The 12,013-nt window shown below is 43.4% G+C and overlaps 1 protein-coding gene across 2 annotated transcripts in view; it reads right to left on the reverse strand.

Annotated features, from left to right (window-relative positions):
* Positions 1-8,968, reverse strand: part of LOC116515332 (ligand of Numb protein X 2-like) — an 84,047-nt gene extending 75,079 nt beyond the window's left edge. The window contains exon 1 of one of the 2 annotated variants that reach the window (XM_032227304.1): positions 8,770-8,968. The gene's annotated coding sequence lies outside the window, so the exon portion shown is untranslated. Of the gene's footprint in view, positions 1-8,749 lie in introns of both variants that reach the window. The other variant, XM_032227305.1, reaches the window with a different exon arrangement.
* Positions 8,969-12,013: the final 3,045 nt, after the last annotated feature.

Raw genomic sequence — 12,013 nt, forward strand, 5'->3', positions numbered from 1 at the left:
GGTTCCAAATTCAAAAGGCTCCTCTTTGCTGGAGCACATGGAAATGGCTTTTGCCCTTGCAGGCTTGCCATGCGGCTGCCGCTGCTGCTTGCCTCCCCCTGCCTCCCGCAGCTCTTTCTGAGCCTTTCCGGCTCTCACCTTGTCCACTGGTGATAGCTGCCAGTGCAGGCTTTCCAGGGCATTTTAACAACCCTCGTGTCTCAACCCCTGAGGGGAGCGGAGGAGCGCTTCTGCTCCTGAGAAGCCTCTGCGGCAATGGGCTGCCTCTAGGAAGCATATGCCCGGTCCTTCTGTTTGCCCGGCAAGGGTCCTCACTGAGTGACTCCATCTCACTCAGTGGCCAGGGCAGCGTGCCGCCCCAGGGGGCTTGTGCCAGTCCAGTCCTTGCAGGAGGAGGCTGTGTGCGATGTAGGGAGGCAGGATTCGCTGGGTCCAAGTTTATTTTCCTTAATCCTTTGTAAATTACTGAGGTCCAGAGTGGTACAACCTTTCCTTGAGTGGATGAGTCGAATAATGGGGAAGTCCTGCTGGCCAGGGGGCATTGCCCAAAGAGCTTATCTGACTCATCCAATCATGAGAGGACAAGGTCAAACCCACTCTGGATACTCCTCCCCCCTCACTATGGAGAAGGTCGACCTATCCTCCAAAGCATCCGAGGGCAGGGCAAGAAGCAGAGTGGAAGACTGTAAAAGTGAGAAGCCTAGAACTACAGAGAAATGTCCTGAGAGTGAGAGCAATTAACCAGTGGAAATCCTTGCCTCCAGAAGTTGTGGGTGCTCTGTCACTGGAGGTTTTCAAGAATAGATTGGACAGGCATTTCTCTGGAATGGTATGGGGTGTCTTACACCATTCCAGACCTCTGAGGTCGGTGTGTGCATGTGTAATAGAAGACTTCCGAGACCCTTTCCATCCCTATGATTCTATTATGAAACCACATTCTTCATTCATAAAATTACAGCGACAGCACAGAACTCCCAAAAACCTATTTCATTTTTGTTTATCTGACTTTTAAAAAGACTGATCCCTGCAACCATGCACGATTGCAATGCCTGGCCCCAGCCAAATACACTTTTTCATTAGTCCTCTGCCTTCCAATGTCTCTACCAAAACTCACCCACTCCTGAACACTCTATGCCAAATACACACATTATTTAGCACAATTACTATGAGAGCCAGTTTGGTGTTGCAGGCGGTCCACAGGGCGGGGGCCACGCCTCACCAGGCATGAGTTGGGGGCATGTGGCCTCAGGGGTCTCCCTCCCTAGGGATGTGTAGGCTTTGGTACATCCCAATCTGGATACTCCTCCCCCCTCACTATGGAGAAAGGGTGTTGGTGCTTACCTGATACGCCTCTTCTCATAGTGGGGGGAGGAATATCCAGCCCCTCCCTATGATTGTATGACTAAGAGTTATGTTCATGGTTTATGAAGTTATATAAATATTGATGTTGAAAACAATAAAAGCTAAGAACTGAATTAAGAGTCTGGAGTGAATGGTGCAACGAATCGGATAGAGTTCTTCGCCAATAACTGGGGTCTTCCTGGTGGCCAGGGGGCATTGCCCAAAGAACTTATCTGACTCAATCCAATCAATGAGAGAATAAGGTCAACCCAATCTGGATACTCCTCCTCCCACTATGAGAAGAGGTGTATCAGGTAACTACCAATGCCCTTTCTAGTCCTGCCTTGGGCAAGAGGTCAGCCGGGGGATCTTGGGCCATCCACTCTCTCTCTCAGCCCCAGGAAGGAAGCAATGGCAAGCCACACCTGAAAAACCTTGCCAGGGAAACTGCAGGGACTCTAGACGAGAGTCTCTGAGATTCGGACAGGATTGAATGGAAAGAAAAAAATCTTCCTCAACAAATATATTAGTGTGTCTGCCCAAATGACATCCAGGTCAATAGTTTTGTCTCAGTGGCAGTAAAACTCTTCAAGACAAAGATATGAAGCTTCATAGGGCACCATTTTGCCAGCATGGGCGTCTGAAGGGGCTAACACTAGTTTAGACCAGATTTATAAGGAGGATGCCATAATAGTCAATAAGGAACTTCCAACTCTCACCAAAGTTACAGGTGATATTCAATAGGTGCAGCACAGAGACCCAAGCAGATGACCAATAAGAATAATTCTAGAACAAGATGTTTTTAAATTGAAATAGTCCTCCAGCCTAGAGGAGAAAGAAGGATTTGGCGTACCAGATGGGAACTTTATTATACTGCGGCCACTCTTACATGGCTAAGAGAATGGATAATGCTGAGAAATAAAAGATTACTCAAATTGGAAGGCCATGATCTCCAAGTAGGATGGCATGCCTTCCTTTGGTATGAAAAAGGACCTGCACATAAATATTTCAGTAGACATTATATCAGACAGTCCCTGTTATTAATATGGAACAAAATTAAACACAACCACTACACCAAAACACCCATTTGGCTATCTACGATGGAAGCATACATACATCCAAATTTAATTAATATGGAAAATATAGTTACATATAAAGAGTTAATGAACAGACAGGGGGAGATTAAAACTAGACTGGAATTGACATCACAAGAGGTACAAGTAGAATGGTGATCTTATTTACAGATACAGTCAAGGTTTACACAGGATAGGAAGAAGGAAGGTATTGCCAAAGATTACACAATATTAGATAAACTTTTGATACAGACAGAAAACAGGCTGATTAAAGTGTTGTATAGATTTTTGTTGGAATACAAGCTAGAGGAGGAGCACGTGCTCTACATGGGGCAGCCCTTGAAGAGCATTCGGCGACTTCAGTTTGTCCAGAATGCAGCCGCGCAAGCGATTGTGGGTGTACCTCGGTTCACCCACGTTACACCTATCCTCCGCGAGCTGCACTGGCTGCCTATTGGTCTTCGGATACGCTTCAAGGCGCTAGTCGTCACTTATAAAGCCCTTCATGGTATTGGACCTGGGTACTTGAGAGACCGCCTGCTGCCAATTACCTCCAATAGACCGATTAGATCCCACAGATTAGGCCTCCTCCGAATTCCATCCGCCGGCCAGTGTCGACTGGCGACTACCCAGAGGAGAGCCTTCTCTGTGGCTGCTCTGACCCTCTGGAACGAACTCCCCGTGGAGATTCGAACCCTCACCACCCTCCAGGCCTTCCGCAAAGCCCTGAAAACCTTGCTGTTCCGACAGGCCTGGGGCTAAAGAACTGTTGCCCCCGTCTCGAACTGGTATGACTGTTGTGTTTTAATCATACATTGTTTTTTATGTCGTTTAAATTCTTGTTTGTATCCCCCTTCCCTAGTCGAGTTGTGAGCCGCCCTGAGTCCCCTTCGGGGGGAAAGGGCGGCATATAAATAAAATCAACATAAACATAAACACATGTCAAAGAAACGATGGTCGCCTGGGCAAAATTTTTTGGTTACAATGTGGAATTGGCGGGAAAGTGGGAAAAACTTTGGATACTTAATCAGAAACTAACAATGACTATGGCGTATAAAGAAAACCTTTATAAGATGTTCTACAGATGTCATCTTCCTCCAGCACAGCTCTCCAAAATGTTTAAAAATCTGGACCCAAATTGTTGGAAGTGTAAAAAAACACCAGGCACTTTTTATCATATGTGGTGGACGTACAATGAGGCAAAAAAATATTGGAAAATGATCCAATCATGCTTAGAACAAATGGTGGGAGACCAAATCTTGTTTAAACCAGAAATTTTTCTCCTAGGTATAATACTACAGGGGTATAAGAAAGATATGCTTTATTTAATTATTCATGTACTAACTGCGGCGCGCATAACTTATGCACAATATTGGAAAAAAGAAACCACACCAGCAGAGCTAGATATAATCAGAAAAGTGTTGGCCTGTGCAGAAGCAGATAGGCTCACTCTTGAACTTAAAAATAAAGGGGAATCAGAATATTTTGAAGTCTGGAATAGATTTTATGACTGGTATAAGACAAGGTGACAAGACTGGAACAAACTGTATATACTGTGATTGGACAGAAGGATTGATAATGTAAAGTAAGCTAATTATCAATAGTTGTGACTAGCTGTATATAATGAGAATGTATAGTCACTCCGACTTTGCGGTACTGCATTGTTAAATGTAAAAATAATAAAAATATATTGGGGGAAAAAAGAATCATTCTAGAACAAGATGTTTTTAAATTGAAATAGTCCTCCAGCCTAGAGGTTTTGCTATTACAGGTAGTTCTAGACCAGTGATAGCTAACATCTTTTGGCTCTGTGTCAAAAGGGGGGAGAGTGCAGGGGGCCGTGCGCGGGCGTGCCACACCCATAATGCTATGCACGTGACTTCCCCCCACATGTGCATGTGACCAGCAGTGGGGAACACCCCCCCCCCTGCTTTTGGCATGGTTTTTTCGCCCTCCCCAGGCTCCAGAGGCTTTCTAGAAGCCTGGGGAGGGCGAAAACAGCCCCTCCCCATTCCTCCCCCCGGGAGGCTTCAGGAGCTTCCCTGAAAGCTCTGTAGGGCGAAAAACGGACCTACAGGGAACCTGGAAATTTGGGAATGGTGACTTCCGGTTTGGCCATAGGGCCAGTTTTTCGTGCTCCACAGGCTTCAACAAACCCTCCAGAGGGCGAAAAATGGCCTCAAAAGAAGGCCGAAGTCAGCTGGACCTGACAGGGCAACGTCTCGCGTGCCCTAACAAATGGTTCCGCATGCCACCTGTGACATGCGTGCCATATCTTCGCCATCATGGTCCTAGACTTACAACAGTTCACTTAGTGATCATTCAACATTACAATGGCACTTTAGAAAGTGATTTATGACCATTTTTCACACTTATGACTGTGGCAGCAGCCCTATGCTGACATGATTTACATTTGGATGCTTGACAACTGACTCACATTTATGATGGTTGCAGTGTCCCAGAGTCACGTGATCCCCTTTTGCAACCTTCTAACAAGCAAAGTCAATGGGGAAACCAGATTTGCTTAACAACTGTGTTACTAATTTAAGAACTACAGTGATTCACTTAACAAATGTGACAAGAAAAGTTGTAAAATGGAGCAGACTTACTTAAATTTCTGACTTAACTACATAAATTTTGGGCTCAATTGTAGTTGTAAGTTGAAGACTACCTGTATTTCTTGAAAACTAACAATAGACCAAATATTCACATATTTAGCATAATTTATTCTGGGCTTATTATGAGTGCCAGTTTGGTGTAGTGCTTAAGGTATCAGTCTAGAAACCATGAGACCATTCCTTTTAGGCCTGCCATGGGCACAAAACTGGCTGGGGACCTTGGGCCAGCCATTCTCTCTGTCCCAGGAAAGAAGCAATGGCAAACAACTTCTGAAAAACCTTGCCATGAAAACTACAGACTTGTCCATGCACTCTCCAAGAATCAAGCACAATGAAAGAAAAAGAACATTCTGGACATACAATGTTCCTTTAATTCAGACTTCTGATTCTGAACACCATCATATAGATTCCCATCTTATAAACTAATGCAGTGGTTCTCAACCAAAGACTTTGGGGGTCGAATGACCCTTTCAGAGGGGTCACCTAAGACCATCGGAAAACACATATTTTTGAAAAAATATGGAAAACATAAAATAATTTTGTGGTTGGGGGTCACCACAACATGAGGAATTGTATTAAAGGGTTGCGGCATTAGGATGGTTGAGACCCACTGAACTAATGGATCTCAACATCACCGCATTAAGTTTTAGCAGAAAATATTAGGAATTGGTGAATCTATAAAAATTAGCAGGCAGCTCTGCATTTCAGAGCACTTAAGATCAGCTATTGGTTAATTGTATTGCAGGAAATTAAATGTTTCTCCTAAATCAAATGCCATGTTTAAGATCTTAATCAGTTCTTTAATAGGTAATGATACTAATGTAATAGATCTCTCAAAGATTGTCTGAATGCTCAGGAATGAAAAGAACATAAATGGGAAGGAGGCAGCAGCATCAGCACTCCCCTTAAATGACCCTATGGTCTTTGGTTGGTTAATATTTAAATTATAACATTTTGATGGTATAAAACTGTCTTTGTTACCAAAGATACCCCTCCAAAATTATTATACAAACATTATGAAGTCATTTGTATTTCCCAGTCTCTAATTTATCTTTTTATATAATTTATCAGCACACCATCTAAGGCTCTACCTAAATTTTCTTCAGTAAAGAACTATAACTACTATGTTGCCTCTAATTGCAAAGGCAAACTTTACCCAGGAATTTCCTGTGTAACACCAGGGATTTTAAAAGGTGAGCTCTTTAAAGCAGCAAAAACATCTTTATCTGAATTTTAAAAATAACATTTTATGGGAATATTACAGTTGGTTTTTTTTATCACCAGATGTTGAAATTGTACCCTTGTTCAATCCATGTTTCTAAGCTCTGGATTATAAATTACAAATGCAGATATTCTCCCCCCCCCCCCCCAACATACTCAAACATAAGAAATGCCCTATTTTATCCCACCAAAAAATAGGCCAGATGGAGTTTTGTATTAAAATTGCTCCATACTTTGCCATGTATGAAATGTTTATTTGGATGTGTTTTATTAGCCTCACCCAAGTAAAACATTATCAGAAATACTTCTTCCTGGCTTGTATCTTTTTCATGCCTGTTTCATTCCTGTGTCATTATGCACCTTTCTTACTGGAGTGTTTGCAAAATGAAAGATGCTATTTCAGAACGTTTTGAATGTTTTACGCAGAGGGCTGGCGAAACATTTAACACTCTAAAGAGAGCAATACTCCAAAGCAGCAAATGATCCCTTCATCTCAAAGCTCTTCTTAAAGCTAAGCAAATTCAGTTAACTCTCTTTCAAACCAAAGACAAACAAGTGGTTACCTAATCAAAAAGGGCAGAGTCCACATTTATACCAACGAAAAGGGCAACTGTGAATCACAGTGTTATTCCAAATATAGCCTTTCCATGGGAACCCAAGTGTTAGACACATCAAAAAAAGGAGGGAAAGAGGTGGACAATTATATCAGGCAAAGCCTCTTAGTATGTTCGGCTCAGGAATATTTTACTGTATTTCTAGAGCCAGCTATTAGTAGTTCTTAAAAGCGTTCCTATTTGGTGTAATAGGAGCATGTGGCAGTTCAAATTAAAAGCAATCTTGAATTATGCTCCAAAATACATTTACTAGAACTTCAATTACACAGCACCCAGCAGTAGCAACATAAAGACAGCTGCTGCCCTTGGGGTAGCCACAGGTCAAGAACAAACAAACAGAAGTGGGAAAAGGGGCACCAGGGCTCAAAAACTAAATGGCTTCTCCCATTAGGAAGGGAAAGAGTCAATATTGGGTCCCAGATGGGTGATACATGTAGCTTTAAGAATGCAATTTGCTCTTACTCCCGACAGCAGTGGTTCCCAAACTTGGCAACTTTAAGACTTGTGGACTTCAACTCCCAGAATTCTCCAGTCAGAGCTGCTGGCTGGAGAATTCTGGGAGTTGAAGTCCACAAGTCTTAAAGTTGCCAAGTTTGGGAACCACTGCCCTACAGGAATGCACCCAGTCACAATGGTGCTTGCTATTTAAGTAGATGGGGGGAGGGATCCTACAGAAATCTTTAATCATACTGATTATACAGGCAAAAATGGTTTTAAAAGTTTGACTCTCTAATCCGCACTCTTACTGTAGCTTATGCATAGCCCAAAACACCCTTTGAGAAATTAAACTGTTTAATGTCTGCACTGTGCAGAGCTGTAATAAATTTAACCCCGTTTTTGTCCAACACACTGATAGTTTGTACAGCATGTGTGTGTGTGTGTGTGTGTGTGTGTGTGTGTGTGTGTGTGTAGCTACTTGCTTTACCCACAAGGCAGAGAAAATTGTCCCCTCCCAGCAACCCTGTAAGTACTGAGGCTAAAAATTACAGGCTGTCCTTGTTTAGTGACTATCTTGTATAAGCGACTGTTTGCAGTTATAAGTGATGAAAAAGGAACCTCACACTAACCATCCTTGCAAGTTTGTAAAGTTGAAGGAAGCTCATAAACATGGTTACATTTCACTCAGCAACCTCTTCACTTATCAGCCGAGTTGCCAGTCCCAATTGTGGTTGCTAAATGAGGACTGCCTGTAGTAATTGGCCTCCAAATATCAGCAGTTATGAGACTCCTCATAAGGTAAACAAAAGCACCCACATCAAGCCAGGATTTGAGGTATTCTTCTTCCCTCATTACATAGTGGAACTGGACAAAGACCAGGCAGATTCTATCCATTCTCAACCACAGAAACTCCCTAGGAGACTATAAATAAACCAGCTTTCTCCCCATCCTGGTTTAACCAGTGGGGATACCCCTAAACTCTCAGCAGGCTTAACCAGAACCTTTATCAGGGCTAAGAAACTCACAGGATTCTCACTAATCTGAAGATGAGGGGCCACAAGGTGAGCCTGGAAAGTTAAAAAAAGGGGGGGGGGAATCCTGGGGAAAAAACGCTGGGGGACCATTTGCTGAAGAGAAAAATGAAGGCCCACCTGAAGCCCCCAAAGGAGCTCAAGTCAAACAGGGAGACTGCAATCCTGCTTAATTACACATCGTTCAACCAGATAGGCGCCCACCTGGCAGACAGAGGATGTTGGGAGAGGAAACCTTCCTCCCCCCAGGATTCAAGCTCCATTTAATGAAAAGAAAATTAAGAGAGTTGAGAAGCATAAAGCTGGGGGGCGGGGGGGCGCCACCTGCTGGGAAGGGGCGTGGCCGGCGGACGATCTTCCTGACCCTCGCATGCGCTGTCTCATTTCTCCCCCCCCCCGGGGCGTCTAACTACCTGAAGGGAAGCCTCCTCACCTGGCAGGGGGGAGGGGTGCCGCCTCAGGGCGCGCGGCGGGGCTGCTGCCCTTCCTTCTCCTCGTCTGTTGTGCCGCCCGGCCAGCCGGCCCAGGCAAGCCCCACTCGCTCCGGCCCGGGCAACGTGGCTGCCGCCGCCGCCAGCGAGTTTCCGGGCAGCGGGCAAAGGAGGCGATGGGCGCCTGGAAAGCAGCAGAGGGCGGAGAAAGGGCGGCGGGGGCGGGGCCTGTGGGGCGCGCCTGAAGTTGCCCTGATGGGCGGGGCCAGGGATTGGGTGGGTCCTCCTGGCTCCGCCCCCTCGCCTTCGCCCCTCTCCCTCATCCCTTCCTTCTCTTTTATTCTTCCTTTTTTCCTTCTTTTTCTTTCTCCTTCCTTCACTTGTTTCATTTTCATCCCTTCCCTCTTTTATTTCTTCTTTATCTCCTCCCTTCCCTTTTCCTTCCTTCTTTTCTTTTTCTTCCTTCCCTATTCTCTTCCTTCCCTTTTCCTTCTTTTCTTTTCCTTCCTTCCCTTTTCCTGAAATCTTTTTCTAAAATACTTCTTGTATGACAGTTCCACACTCTTCAGTGTTTCACAGATCCCATTTCCTAGCTGAAATACTGTTGCATTTATTTATTAAATTGATATGCTGCCCATCTCACTGGCAAGCATTTATCCTACAAACAACCCTTAGAATTCCCTAACCCTAACCCTTTCCATATTTGTTGACTTTTGGCTTGTTAGGTTAGGAAATTCAGAAAAAGAGCCCATTTAATAATCAGAATGTCATACGTGGATTCCTATAAGTCTATAAAGGAAATTTGCTTTCTCTTGATTCTTGTTCCATGGTATCATATTTGTCCTGAGTATTATTTATGAAATATATGGCTATGCCATACAGAATATGCAGGAATTAGTAGTAATATTTAGCAGTAGAATTTCTAGACTTTTACCACAAAAGCATTCCAACCTAGGTAGGGGGCATATGAGGCACCCCAATAATATATTAAAGGCACTCTTAGATTCTTGTACAACTATATTGTACCACAACTTAGAATAGAGCTTATTTAGGTAGTCCTAGACTTATGACTACAATTGAGCCCAATATTCAATTGCTAAATGAGACATTTGTTAAGTGAGTTTTACAAACTTTCTTGCTGCAGTTGTTAAGTGAATCATTATATTTATTAATTTAGTAACAGAGTTGTTAAGTGAATCTGGCTTCCCCATTGACTTTCTTTGTCAAAAGGTCACAAAAGGGGATCACGTGACCCAGGACATGGCAACCATAATAAATATGAGTTCCTAAACGTCTGGATTTTGATCACATGACCCTGGAGATGCAGCAAAGGTCATAAATGTGAAAAAGTTCATGAGTCACTTTTTTCAGTGCTGTGGTAACTTTGAATGGTCACTAAATTAACTGTTGGTCTCTTTGTGGTCATAAGTCAAAGACTACCTGTAATTATCTTTAAAGAAAAGGATCTTTGTACAAGTAGAAGAAAGGACGTAGGCACCAATTATAAGGAATGCAAGAAATAAAACTGGATACATCAGGAGAACATCTGAGGCCCTTCTCTAGAAAAATGCATGGGATCCATCCACATATTTTTCCACCAGATTCCTCTGCTTCTCCACTGGTTCTACATGCCCAGAAGTGGAGAAGACCTCTTCCCCTCCTCTCCAGAAGGAGCACCTGAGACCACAAGGAAACCGTCTCTCCTGGCCCTTGGTGACAATTATGGAACTGACAACCAAACCTTTGGTGAGGAGGACTGAGATCCTTTCTTCATTTTTCTTCCACTTCAGGTTTGTTTTCTGAGCCATTCGGATAACAGAATGACAGAGATGGAAGGGACCTTGGAGGTCCTCTAGTCCAAGACCCTCCACCATTCCAGACAAAGGGCTGTCCAATCTCTTCTTAAAAACCTCCAGTGTTGGAGCACCGACAACTTCTAGAGGCAAGCTGTCCCATTGATTAATTGTTCTAACTGCTTCTCTCCTTGATTAGTTTCCATCCATTGCTTCTTGTCCTGCCTTCAGGTGTTTTGGAAAATAGGTTTCCCCCCTTTTCTTTGTGGCAGCCCATCAAATATTGGAAGACGGCTATCATGTCAGTTCTTCTTTTCATTAGACTAGATATACCCAGCTCTGTAACCAGGTTTTATCTTCAGTCCCCTAATCATCTTTGTTGCTCTTCTCTGCACTCTTTCTAGAATCACAACATTTTTTTTGGTGTTGTGGGGCCCAAAATTGGATGCAGTATTCCAAGTGTGGTCTTACCAAGGCCTTATAAATTGGTACACATGTGATCTTGAGTCTGTCTCTCTGTTGAGGAAGCCTAAAACTGCATTTGCTTTTGCCTTGTGCTGGTATTTTTTTGTCTGTGTGTTTTTGATGGTTTGTTCTGAATTATTTTCAGAATTGTAATTGATAACAATTACAAACCACCCAGATTCGCTGGAAGTCAGGCAGCATATAAATTTAATAAATTATTATTGTTGTTGCTGCTGTTGTTGTTGTTGTTGTTATTGTTACACAGAATTTGGCATTTTTGTCTACGTATTGAGTCCTTGCCAAGGAGGTGGGCTAGGCAGATGTGGATGTTTGATAGTGTTACAGATATGATCGCAGGATGGAAGCTGTTCCAAATAAAGCCGCCTTCTGCAATTGACTGATGGCGAATTTGTCAGTGTCAGTGGTTCTCCAGTTGTTTTGGGATTGCACCCAAGATGATGATGGTGATGATGACAATGATAGATTTAATGTTCAGTTTGATTCACAGTATGGGACTGGTAAGAGCTGTTAAGGTAACATCTGAGTATATAGGAGTAGATGATGCTGATGGTCATCCTCCCACCCTACTGTCAATAACTGCACCCAGAAGAGATATTCTTTAGGAGAACTCTCCCCTCCCCCAAGATTTTCCTGGGACAAAAAGTCTGTGTTGCCTCATTGCCTATGAAAAATGTCAGTCCAAAGTCCAGCCTTGCTCCTTAACAATGGCTTACCTTTGCCTCAGCTTCCCACTCAACGCATTTCAGTGCTCACAATAGCAGAGTCATCCCCTGCCAGTGACTAATGAAATGCAATGACAAATGGAACATGGCACATAGACATGTGCACATATGCAAGTATGTCACATCCACACCATTATCGGATATCTTGCATTGGTTTTAACTAGAGCTGGCAGAGAAAATGGATATCAGGGCAGCTATAAGTTCATATGTTTTCTGTCTAATCCTTTTTTAGGTATTAGGTCATT

The sequence above is a fragment of the Thamnophis elegans genome, chromosome 12 (genome assembly GCF_009769535.1).
Source record: "Thamnophis elegans isolate rThaEle1 chromosome 12, rThaEle1.pri, whole genome shotgun sequence".
NCBI classification, from domain to species: Eukaryota; Metazoa; Chordata; class Lepidosauria; order Squamata; family Colubridae; genus Thamnophis; species Thamnophis elegans.